Source organism: Balearica regulorum, chromosome 2, assembly GCF_011004875.1.
Source record: "Balearica regulorum gibbericeps isolate bBalReg1 chromosome 2, bBalReg1.pri, whole genome shotgun sequence".
NCBI lineage: Eukaryota > Metazoa > Chordata > Aves > Gruiformes > Gruidae > Balearica > Balearica regulorum.
Genome location: NC_046185.1, coordinates 103,679,128 through 103,692,562, shown reverse-complemented (window position 1 = coordinate 103,692,562; position 13,435 = coordinate 103,679,128). Strand labels below are relative to the sequence as shown.

The window sequence follows — 13,435 nt, the reverse complement described above, 5'->3', positions numbered from 1 at the left end:
GCATCATTTTCACTTCCATGTGTAACTGATCCTTTAAAAAACTTAAAATGAAATGCAATGTTCTTTTTAAATAGTTTTGTTTAAAACCACAATTGTTTATTAATAGTTGGGTGAGCAGCAGATGGGGGGAAAAAAGGGCAATTCTCTTCCTCTTTCACAAGTATTTCCCTACTTATGCATTTCCCTTTCTACTGTTTCATTGAAGTGTCATCTCAGTTACATACTCTGACATATGACATATGTCATGTGCTTGTGGTTAGAACCTCTCACCTAGGATAGGATAGAGACAAGTTTGAGTCCCACCAAAGCTTGAGAAGCTTAAAAAACACATCTTTCACCTCGTCAAGGTTAAATAGTTTATAGAAGAGTTAAAAGGAATATCTTTCCCATGAGTGCTATGCGACTACACAGCGAATAATTCACTGAGTCTGAGAGAAAGAAGAAAGTCACGGTCAAGTGTTTTCTTCTAGGAAAGGGCTACACTCCTGGGACCACTTTTGTACATTGTGAAATGACTGCTTGGACTTAAGGTGCAAGCCAGGCACCAAGATGCGCAGGTTGTCATCACCTGGGCCAGTACTTGAACTCCAGGCAGGTGAGGAGCTCTCTAAGCACCTTGTGAGTCCAGAAGTCTCCTGGGTTGGCAGTGGCTGAGTATCTAGGACCTATAAGCCCTACTTCACCCTGCTTCAGATGTGCAAGTCACTGCCCCTTTCTAGTAACAGAAATTCATCCAGGTCACAAAACGCAGCAAACAAAAATATAAATTTGTATCTTTAAGGAATTCTTTTGCAGTGGCAGGGAAGATCACAACTCAATTGAACATACTGGATAAAGTTACCTTTACCAGCATATCAAGCACACTAGGGCATGCTGTCATTAAAATTCCTGATTCCTGTGAATTCCAGCTTCTGCTAAGTGAACTAATTGCCAACGTCTTGCAAAAATGTTTAGGCTGATTAGTAGAAATATTTAATAAACATCTACTGAATTTAAGGAAAGTATTTTTAGGATAACATCCAGAGAGATGCAAATTCTGTTCCTCTTTCAGTTTCCTGATAAAAAGGCATAACAGTTTGTGACTCTGCTGTTTGTCAGATAAAGGTGCAAAAGTGGTATTTTGCAGTGTGATTTTTTTAAAGGATAGAATTGATTTATGTCAAATAAAACAAGCAGATTACTCAATGTGCCTCTGACATGTCTCTGCTTCTAGTTACAGAAGTTAAACCATAATTTCCTCTGAGATGTGTGGCACAGAACAGGTGTAGCTTCATTTTGAATGTGGTATTCTGTTGATTAAAACAGAGGGAGAGTTCATGAGATTGGCATATGCATATGATTTACCTTTATCAAAAGTTTCTACAGAGTGGGCAATGCTTTCTCTCTGTGACTTGTACTTTTTGTACATGTTCAAGTGGAAGCACTACTTTGAAGGGATGCAGCAAGTATGGTAGATGCAGATATGAGCAAAGGGTTCTCAGAAAGTGATTTACTAGAGAAAAGTCTCCCTCTCTTTACTTGAAAAAGACACAGGCAAGTTATTAGTTTGCAAAATATACTAATTTACTGCTTGCAGTTCTTGAATCATTAGCTTTTCAAATTCTTTACTTTGTGGTTTAATCCCAGTTATTCAAATTTTAGCTGAGTCCTCTAAGTAGCCTGGCATTCTTTCTTTTCACTGAAGGAAGAGGCACCGACAGAGTGCTACTGCAAACCCCTCAAGGAACTGTAAGTGTGTATGTAACAAATGCACAGCAGTAGCAAGTAGTTTTCTGCTAGTATATTTGCTTCTAAAACATGATGATCTGGCTTTTCAGCTTTTTAACTGAGATTTTATTTGTGTCCAAGAAGGAGGTGTTTGAAGCTTAAAATCAAAGTTTTAGTTAACAGTAGTAAAACAATCACTCAGTACATTTACAAAACTCCACCAGTCCTCCTGGAAAATAAGGTAAGCCAACAACCTTGGAGCCCATCTCAAAGGAATTTCACTGGCTTTTGTATTTACGCTGTGATTTTACCACCCAGTTACTTCTCCACTTTCTGAGGGAAACTTTCTTTTAAAACAATTAGACTTTTATGAACCAAGGAGAAGGAACCAAGAGGTGAAAAATCCTAAGCCAAGGATACCTCAAAAGGAATGCCTTCAGGCCAGTGCCCTGGTGTTTAACCCTGGGATTCATTTGCTCAGATATTTCAGGTGACTGAGTTGTTGACATATAACAAAAAGAACGAGATGGGCTTTTAAATGACTAAAACCTGCGCAGGTCAAGGTTTGGAAAACAGGAGGGAAAAGCATGAGAGCAAGCAGAGGAGATTAATCAAAGCATGCAAAGAAATACATATACACAGGCTTATTTTGGTCCTGATCATATTTCTCCACCTCTGTTATACATGGAAACCCACTGGTTCCTCCAGACAGAACTGGTAAAATATGGTCCTTTCCTTTACATCCTGAATTCTCACATTAATCTCTACCCAAACTTGGAGAACACATAAGACTTTGAAGGAATGTATAAAAAGAGGATATTCTTCAGTGGTTAAAGAAGGAAGTTTGAAATAATGTAAGTGCCATTAAACTGGCAACATTTGCTAGCAGCTGCATCTGATACATCATGGTTTCCATCCAAACTGGGAGATAGTTACATGAGAACTGAGCAATGCCTGTAAATTAAAAAATGGTTGGGGCAGAAGTTCAGTATGCAGTTACCTGGATTTGCTGTCCCGGCTAGAGGCAAAGGCAGCCCACCAGCTTGCTGGGAAGATCAAGAAGCCAACACACTAACAGAGAATATGTCTCAGAATATTTATGGTTAGGTTGGGATATCTGCTGTCAATAGTTTAATTTTGTATACATTTTTAAATGAAGTATCGAGATGGCTTGAGAACATATATATTTCAAAGGGAAACCAGAAATTGCTGAAGAACAGAGTACGTATTGCAGTAGTGCAGAAGGGGTGGATCAGGAGTCCCTAAAATTCCAGTTATTTTCTCCTAATGATATGAACTCATCCAGTCTGTGAACAGATCTGAAAGTTTTGATCACAAAGGAGAATTTATGTGAAAAAAAGGAGAACAGTTGCATTGGCGCTAATCCAGGATAATTTTACTGCAACCAGTAGAGCCACTCTGGAAACACCAGACAGAGCTGAGAGCTGAACTTCCTGATACAGGGCTGTAAGAGGTGCCTGAACAGAAGCTTTTGTGATAGCTTCCAATGCTGAAATGTGTCGCCACCTATAATCATGCACTTTTTGGTCTGGAAAGGGCAAGGATAGGTATGCCGTTTGCTTTGCAACTTACACACCTAATCAACTGACGTGAAATCCCCCATTTCACCCCGCCAGTGTTCTTACCCTTCCTCTCCCATGTGTGCTATAGCAGCAGAACAGCTGTTCATCTCCTTTCATCTCGGATTCTGCTTTTGTTTAGCCTTGATGACCACAAATCACATCACTACAATGGCCATTCTCATTGTACCAAAGGCTGATGGAAAACATCCACTTCAAGACCCTCATTCAGAAACCCCAGAGAAGGAAGTGGAGACTAGTGTTTTCCTGGTTCCTAGCCCAGATTCTTTAGCCTGTAATCCATTTTTTGCTTGTACCTGACAAGGTGCCGCATTGAAACTGAAGCCCATGTGCTGGCTGTCAGTCGTGGCTAATGTGCTATACAGGATAAAGGGCGAAGGCAGGTGGTGCTGGAGGTGTAAAAGCAGAGGCTGCAGCCATTGAAATTGCCTCTGTACTAATTGGCAGGAAAAGGGCACTGATAGGCATGGATTGTCAAGATGGCTCCTCTGACCCTTCTGCTTAATCCAAATGAGTAATTAATGAGTGTGTTATGATTAGCACTGCAGTAAACTCTTCACTAGACAAATACTTTAAAGCTCTCAGGCTTTAGCTCACCAGCTGATTGCCATTTGGCTAGCAGATTTGTTTCCCTCTGAGAGGCTGAACACACCCATTAGTCGTGCATGGGGAGAATACAGCTAAAAAATAAAAATAAGAAATCCTACCAAAATAACACCACTGTGAAAGTGGGAATGCATGTTCTCTCAGCAGAGCTGACAAAACAAGTTATAATATATAGGGCTGCTGTGTATCAGGAGCGGTTAGCAGCTGATGAAATGAAGGAGGAATTGTGTACTGAGCATCAAAAAATGTAAAACGTGTACCTAAAGGCTTCTTTTCTGCTGAAAGAATCAGCAAAACAGGAGACAGGAGCCATTAGCTTCCCTTTTTCACTGGAATGTATCAGATGGATTTGTAATAGAAAAGTGTTTGTATCCAACATCTTTAGAGCCAGTTCTGCCAAAAAATACCAGCAGCCTGAAGATGAAGCAACACCTTATTTAATTAGGATTCCCTGTTAACTTGTGGCTGCTGAGATTTTACAAGAGAGGCTTGTGCCTTTGCGGTGAGTTCAGAGAGCAGGATATTCTCCTTTGCGTTCTTAGTTTAATGTCAGCTGAGGCTGATGGGGCACAGAAGTTACAGGACGGTCAGTGTGGGAAGACCAGATGCTCTTGCATCAGACCTAGGTAACTTTGAGATAAATAGTACCGAGCCAACTTGCTCATGAGAGAGGTGAAGAAGTGAAGATGCACAGAAATCCAAGCAGCCTATCAGCCCCAGGAGCAGCCCCAGCACATTTAGGCAGAGATCCACTGGTGGGAAGACAAGGAGAAGGAAGTGTGTGCCACGCAGCTTACAGACTGACACCTATGTGAAAGGGACAAAAAGGGGCAATTTCTGTCTCCACACTTGCCAGTCCGTCACTTCTGGCCAACTCTGGATTCGTGCAAACTGGAAATGGAAAATAAAATAACCCACTTGCAAAGCACATTTCAGGCTTCTTTAGGCAAGCCTAACTCCATTCCATGTGCTAATTATAGAGATTATAAAGAAGGGAGACATATGACTGCCACCTATCTGTGCCACTGCCCTTAAAACAAATGTAAAGGACAATTAACAACAGATTAGCTCCATGTCCTAGTTTGCCATGTGAGGATGATCGCTGACCTTCTCATTTCATCCTCATTAGTGTCTCAGACCAACAGACCCATTGCTCTTTAATCATCACCCATCATTCTTTGCTTCAACACATGGAAACAAATGATGTGTTGCCAGGAAGGTCAGGGGTCAAATATGAGTTTTGTTGTTGCTGGAGTGCAAACTAGAGGCAATGGGGTCAACTTTGGGGCAAATCTTTGTGGCAGTCTGTTTGAGCAGAGAAACTATTTTGAATGCATGAAGCATGACACCCACTGTGTTTTTGTTTTCTCCTTGCAGCTGGAATTTACTCAAAGATTTTTTGTTTTTTAATTTCTATTTTTTTTTGTGGCATGCAAAAAATACACATGGAGAAACAAGTAGTGATTTGCTTGCTTTCTGAGAATGAAAGGTTAAATTGCAAAGGGATGGGATAAGTGCATCTAGCATGTCACATGGATTTTTTTTGCTTTTCAAAGCTGCATGTTGTTCATAAAGTTATGAATGCTGGAAGCTTTTCAGCTGCATCTCTTCATGCTGCTGCTACTCCAGTGCTACTTTCCAATTTGCCATGGATAGCCTCTGAAGACTGACAGGGCTGAAGGCACCCAGTGCCAGTGTAAATGAGCCCCATTCATTTCTTGCCATGGGCATATGGCATGTCATTGTCCTCGGCCACCGAGGCAGAAGTGATGCAATTTGTTGGCATGTCCTGTCACAGCACAAACTATCTATCCCACTGAGCCCCTAGAAAACAACAGAAGCCAGAAAAGGGCAGCCAAAAACTTCACAGCTTTATCACAAGAACACACATGCACACATCACCCTGGTAAAAAAAAAAAAAAAAAGAAAAAAAAAAAGAAAAAAAAAGAAAAAAAAAGAATCCCTGTCCTATTTTGGACCTCTGTGGGATTTATATTTTTTTATTTCTTCAGGGTCTCAAAAGTTTTTGTCCAAACCAGCACAAAGCCTGATCTTTTCCTTGTCTCCCATGAATGAGGATCAAGCCTTTTATTTCTTCTAATTTTAAAATCTAACTTTAGCCCAAGACCACTGAAGTGCAGAAGTTCAGCATGTTTTCTGTGTAGCGCATTTAGTGAGGAGTCATGAGTTAAAAAGATTCCTTCAAATTGGAGATATGGTACTATACACTCCTGAGAAACTATTAAAAAAAAATCACGTCCCCTGGCTGAGAAGAAACAAACTTGTTTGTTTCATTTTTGTATTAGCTTAAAACTTGGAGTGGTTCAGAATTCATAGCAGAACTTCAGGATTACTTAATGTTCCAGTTAAGTGCAACTGGAGAGAGGGGGTGTGTGTGTGTGGAAATCCAGTCACAATACAAAGCAACAATAAAGAAAAAGCTGAGCACAGAGGAATTCAAATGTGGGGAAGAGAGAGGGGGAGAGAGGTAAGAAAAAAGCAGGGGGGTGGAGGGGTGACCAGAGAGCTTCCCAGTAAGAACAAAACAGTAGAACTTACTCTGTCCTCATTTGCACCTGGTAAGCACAGTTGTCAAATGCTGCTCTGAAAGTAAGGACACTGAAAAAAATTATTGAACAAAGCCAGAAGCACTGCAATGTTGAGATGGTTTAGGTCAAAATACAGCAAGCTTTGGATGCATCTTCCTGTCCAAAAGCCAGCCACCTGTGCCAGTCCATTTTCTGGAGAGAATTCCATGCTTGGTGTCTAATTCAGCATTTCCTACAGTGAGAAAAATATGCTTTTCATTTAAGTCTGCCTTGAAGTAAATGTTGGTTTAAATTAAAAAAAAAAAAAAAAAAAAAAGTTTTTGACATTGAACAAGCTATGTGAAACTTCGGACTAGTCTGAGGGTTTTCCCAAAGCCCAAATCCTAGCATGTTTCCGAATGCTGCTCTATATATTTTGCATCTGTAAGGTTTACAGCCTACTTGTGCCCTTCAGTAATAAGCTGTGCTGCAAATAAGTTGTGTGCAATAAGTAGTGCTGCAAATCAGATAATTAGAGGTGACTGTGATCAGATTTCCACTGTAAATTAAGTATGTGATAGAATGAGAGTGTGAGTTTTACAAGGGCAAATTTGTACCCATAAAATGAAGTTGGATATACTACAGTTTAGTGAGACTTGGGTACAAGGTGAAAAGTTTAAATCCAGATCCAAACTTCTCCAAAGTTTGTGGTATGCAATATTCAATTCTATCATTCTGATTTGAGCCCATTTCTAATTATATTACTGGGTTTCTATAAACCAAATCATATGCAACATTTAAGCTGGGATGTTCAGGCTGGTTAGATTTAGAAAACAAACCCATGTTAGATGTCAGAACTAATTTTTGTAGAGACAAAAGTATCATGCTCCATATGGTTCACATTTCTGAGCATAGACTTTTTGCACTAACTAGGCCAAACATAAGCCCATGTGACATAAAAAATTACATGGGCTGTGATTATTCTTATTTCTATTTAACTGAATATCTACGATACAGTGATTTCTCAGGTTTATTTGGCAATGCAAAGAGAGTTGTGGAAATTGTTACCATCTCCCTTCAGAAATGAAAGAAAAAACAGTTCTTCCCAACACTTACTCTTTGAGATTTCAGTCTGAGATGGTACCACCATCATGCAGCTGATGAATTCAACAGTTTATGAGTCTGCTCCAGCAAACACCCTGTCACTTGATATTCTCATCCTGAGTCTCCTTCTGAAAACACACTCTCCTAATGGACTGAAAGCTCTTGTCCAAAGGTGACATTTTCCATCATTGGCCAGTGGCAAAATCAGAGGACTTTTGTTTTCAAAATATAAATATACTTTTTGCATCGCAAAAAAAGTCTCTTACTCTTTCAGTATATAGAAACACAAGCGAGAGGCTTCAGGTATAAAAGAGGCAGATAGGCATGGAGTGGGTTCTCAGTCAGCAGAAGTCCACAAATCTTTCAGGACAGTAAATGCTTGAAAATATAAAGGTATGAAAGCTATCCCAAATCTGAGCTAGTTACTAATACATCTAAATCCAATTGACTTGCACTGGGGCTCCTATGACAATTTCTGCAAATGCAGCTTTGGAGAAAAAATAAATAAAGGCTTTTGTAAATTTGATTTTTAATTTTCAAATGTTCAGACAAAGAAGCATGTCTACCTGCCTGACAGGGAATTGCAGTGGACAAAAGTAGAAGAAGCACTAGCCATCAACTGTGAGCGAGCACGCTTTCTTTTAAACCAAACAATTAGTTCCAGAAAAAATAAATGTATAGAAAGCTTCCTTGCCCCTCATATGAAGGATATAAGAAAAAATGACATTATTGGCCACATGGCAAGTCAACAAAGATCATTAGAAAAAGGATGGATTTTGTCATTGCAGTGACGGAAGTGTCTAACTCAAAGACATATAACTAAAAAACCTGGCAGGGTTGGAGTGGCCTAGTCTGTTTGGCCATTGCATTGACCATTAATACTACAAAACATTTTGAGCAAAGCCTGCAGTGTCACATGTGCAGAACCATGAAAGAAAATAGAAACCTTCTCTTTTAAAGGTACACTTAAAAGATTTTAAAATTATTTTATTCTAGTAATAATGAACTCAACACAGCACATTTCCTCCATTTTAATGACCAGCTGGGGCTTACAGACCACATCTGCAGCTCAGGTCACTGATCCCTTCCCAGCTGGCCAGTAATCTAGAGGAAGTGCTCCTGTGCAGAAGACGTTATACCTCAATTATTGTTGACTGGGTAACGTAATGGGGAGAAAACCCAAGTAAAAGGTGGGTTTGTGAAAGTAGAAAGAAGAGCACATAAAGCAATGACAGTGAGTCAGCATAGTGTCTGCAAAGACCAGAGTCAGTAGTTTATCCCTCTTGATCTACTTGTAAGACCTACTGATGAAGAAGGAGTAAAACTACCTTCAGGGGTTTGTAGTTTTCTTTTAACATGGTAGTGAGAGGTGAGAGCACTGCATAGTGATGTGTGTTTTCTCTCCTAGAGCTAAGATTAACATTGCCAGGAAAAAAGGGGATTTGAAATATAGGTAGAAAAAATGTGAACAAAATTTGAAGAACAGGCTTTATTAGAAGGCCAAAAATCTCCCAGCTTCCACGGCCATCAGTATGGGAAAAGCCCATCTGATTTTAATAGCAGAGTGAAATCATCTACTACAACAGGGTACTAACAGTGGCAAAATAGAGGAAAAACATAAGAGAACAATGTAAAGTATTAAGAGAATATAGACTTTAATATATAAAATAAAGATACGGGGGACTAAGGCTTGGATGAAATGGTGAACAAGCAAAAACTAGTGAGAATGAATCCTTAAAAGTTCACTGGAAAGAAATCCTAGCAGAGGAGTGGCATTATCATTAGCTGATAGTGACACAATTTTGAATTTTAATGATGAATATTGGTGCTGTTTACATAAACATCAATATAAAATGTTTGTGTCACATAAGCCTGATGCATTAGGAAGTACTACATTAGTAAGTCAGAAGGACATGAAGTACTACTTGCAAAAAGAAGTTTTGAAGTTGGTAGACTTGATCATATGTAAGAATTCAATGAAAGCTGACAGAGAATACAGAAGGAGTATGGGAAACTGAAAGATATCTAATGCTATGTCACTATCGGAAAAAATATAACTAGCAATATTTACTGGCCTCACAAATTTAACTAAAGGAAGAAATTATATTTAGTTGTACATATTACTTTCTGTAGGGAACCAAACTTTCTCTTCTGAGGAAATCTAATGCAGCATTTGGCCAAACGCCTTAATCAAAGTTCATATTCAGAGCATGAGGAATTGGCCAAGTGTCTGGTCCTTGCACTGCTTTGAAGAGTCACATATTTGTGGAAATATTTCTGTGGTTAAAATTTGGGGATAGCAAAAAGTCTGGCAAAACAGTAAGTGAGGAGAAGGCTGGCTTCCCTGTAGAATGAATGACCTGAATCCATTGGCATTCTGGGTCCAGCTTGTAATACAGCCAATTCCAAGTGAGATATGTAGCAAACAGAAATGTGGGACTACGTTTTTTTAAGGAGTTATTCTGAAAAGGGTACAAATGGTATGGTGAGCACACAACTCAATGAGCTGTTTTGATTCTGTGGAAAAAAGTTAATCTAATTGTTGGGTGAATAAACAGAAGTGACATGAGGGCAACTAGGACCATATCTCTAGAGGATGAGACAGAGATATTGCACACATAGCTTGTGTCCACTTTCTAAAAAGCATATTGAAAAATTGGAGAGGGTGAGATAAAAAGCCACAAAACTTATTTGAGGCCTGAAGGAATTGTTTTACAGTGGAAGACTTACAGAGATCCTTCCATTTAGCTTATCAAAAAGAAAATTGAGAGGTGGTTTGATTACAGTACATAAGTGCCTTCACAGGAAGAAAATACAAGGTAGTAAAGGCCTCTTTAATCTAATACAGAAAGAAATAACAAGAACCAATGGCTAAAAGCTGAAGTCAGACAAATTCCAATTGGAAATAAGCCACAGTGAGAATGATTAACTGTTGGAACAAACTACCAAAGGAAATGGTGGATTATCCATCTCCTGATTGCTTCAAATCAAGGCTGGATGCTGTGATAGTTATAACCAAACACAAGGTAGATTTTACTCTAAATCAAGTTACTGAGGGAAATAAAGTAGTTTCAGATATGCAAGAGGCGAAACCAGATGAACTAGTTTCTCATTCTCTGCTTACAAAGTTTTTGGTGTTTTTTTTGTTTGTGGTTTGTTTTTTTTTTGGGGGGGTGGGGGGTGGGGGGTGGTAAATAAATCTGTTAACTGAATTAAAAAGAAAATACTTTATCCAAAGCAAGTTTTATAACCAAAGCTCACCATGAAAATCCCCTTACCCCTCCAAAGTGAAAAAAAAAACTGTCACAGTTAGTTCTGTCTGAGGTGATCTTCACCTCTTTATGCCTCAGTTTTGTAATTGCATAATGGTAAATCTTAGACACTACACACACATTTCAAATATCCTCAAGTTTCCAAAAGAACTGGAGTTCCACAGAGAGAAACAAGGCAAGATTTCCAAGACAAAGCACAGTAAACTAAAAAAAATTAGCAGTCAAGACAAGCTGGTGTCTATAATTTGAAATATCCTTCAGAAGCTGAACTTTGTTAGATTTTTTAAAGTGTGCCCTGGCACAGAAGATCAGCAGAATTGTCTAAAAGTAAAATTAGGCCTGGCACTTTCACTTCCTTCCTGTTGTATGGGAACAACTTCTCTTCTTCTTTCAGTTTGTATTTCTCTTACATACCACCATGTCTAGACTGCTTTTATTCCTTTTTAGAGATACTTATCACATCTCCATGTATGTAGGCACTCAGTGTTTTCAGCAAAGTGTACAGCCTATTTTGACTCCACTGTACCCCATCTGAGGGAGCGGGAGGGAAAGAAGCAGTTAAGATCAATACTCCCTCCCCTTTTCATGTGCCCTTCGTCCCATGACACAGAGTCACAGGTCCTGAAAAGTCTATACAGAGACTTCAACTAATTTTGACGGCAAATTCCACAACACTTATCTGTTCTGAGTACCTCCTTTGTTTTAAAGTACACCAAATGTTCAAACCATGGAGTGGTCCATGAAAGCCACATCTTCCTGTACATCCCTGTTGCTCAAGAGTCTTGTATCATCAGGAAATTATGAGTCCTGTAAACCAGCCCAGATGTACTTACTAGCCAATGCATCATAAGAAGTGTATTCTCTGTTTCCTTTTTGCACCTCTGCTTTGAAATGGAGTTTGGAGAGGAAGAACCACATAGCACTCATTATACCCAACTGCACAAAACCCATGTTCTTCCAATCTTGTTTAGACATATAATGTGAGTTACTGCCTGTCTGTGTTAAGGCAAATATTCTGGTGCTCCAAGTACCCTTTTAGCGTGTGTGTTTCTTTCCATGGAAGCTCCTAACCTTGCCTGGATTAGTATAAGTTAAAACATTTTTAAAACTTTTCATAAAAAAGAAATTTATATAAACAGATCTTCTCCTCAGATGCAGAAAGATTAAAAAAATTATACTGTAAATGTGTTTACCCTCACAGTCTTGTACTGGTTAGAGTGAATGTTAAAGTCTGTAAACAACATAAAGCAAAACAAAACAAAGACATGGCTCAGAAACAAAGTTTTAAGATGGTTTTATAGGAAAAAGAAGGTCTTACCTTACCTCTTCAAGCATACTGTGTATATGGGGCAGAGTTTGGAGATGTCACCAATAAAGCATCCATTAGTTTGAAAGACCAATGCACCATTTATACAGGGTGTGCACCTAGGAAAAAGAAGTGGAGAGAAGAAAAGAAAGACAATGATGTTAATTATTTGGATACTATCCCTTTTTTTCTAAAGCACAGTGAAAATTATGGACCTTCAAGTCTTGATACATGAGCCAAAGTACTAATTCAGGAACTCTGGTCATTTGAGAGGCATCTCTTTGATCCAACAGTGACTTCAGTGTAGAGCAAGACTGAACATGATGGGAACAACCTTGCTTGTTCCAGTCAGGAGTAGAAGCATGTTGCTTAGATTAAGAATGATCCAGATTTTCAGGATCTGCATGCACAAGTCCAGAGTTAGATTTTCAAAGGGCTCCATGTCCCATTTAACTACTACAGGCTCAGCAATCATGACAGAACACAGGTCCCTCTGGCTGTTTAGCAGAATAGAAGCTGGAGGCATCAGCTAAATATAGGGTTTATTTTCCAGTACTGCTATAGTACCTACATGTATAAAGAGATTATTTTTTAAGTTTAGGTCCCACATCTATTAATAAGAACCCTGCCAAAGGGATTAAAGTAATTATTTTTTAAATAATGAAAGGTGAACTTCTTCTCTACATTTGCAATGGCTATGAAGTGGGCTTAGGGAAACTGGAGTAAACTCTGTCTTCCCTAAAGATGAAATAATCCTTGAAGTACAGCTGCCAACGCTTGCCCCCAGGTGCAATGATCTCCCCCTCTTTCTTCCCCTCATAGCAGTAGGAATTAATCAAGACTTTTCGCCTAGGGCCAAGAGGAGGGGGGAAGAGGGAAAATCTGTCATATGTCATTAGAATTGTGATTGTACATGACACCAATGACATAGGTGGTTTAAAACTGTACATATGATTTTATGAGAAAATGAAGTAATCAGCTATAAACACATTTATATATAATCTTGCTTTGACATTTATTTTTAATGAACTAGGAAAGTCTACACTTTTTTCGAAGTCAACAAGAAAATAGTTCTCACTGGAAGAGAACATTTTTGTTATTACACTGAATGGAATGAGTTGTATATTAAACAACATACAGTGGGACTGAATCCATCTCCTCCCAGAGCTGAAAATTTAGTAGGCTCTGCCTTTCTTTTTTCCATTACAGTTATGCATCAAGTGCATTCAATAAAATGTCCTCTTAGAATTACTGAATATACATAAGGGGAAAGTGTTGCTTATTACAAATTATTTTAACTGGTAATTCTTG

General features: G+C 38.9%; 1 long non-coding RNA gene across 1 annotated transcript in view; it reads right to left on the bottom strand.

The window, feature by feature from the left end:
* LOC142600763 (uncharacterized) overlaps nucleotides 1–12,243 on the bottom strand; it is a 48,508-nt gene extending 36,265 nt beyond the window's left edge. Inside the window, exons 1-2 of the long non-coding RNA XR_012834324.1 lie at nucleotides 12,137–12,243; nucleotides 1,182–1,289 (exon numbers count right to left, since the gene is read on the bottom strand). This is a non-coding gene — a long non-coding RNA (uncharacterized LOC142600763). The remainder of the gene's footprint in view (nucleotides 1–1,181; nucleotides 1,290–12,136) is intronic.
* Nucleotides 12,244–13,435: the final 1,192 nt, after the last annotated feature.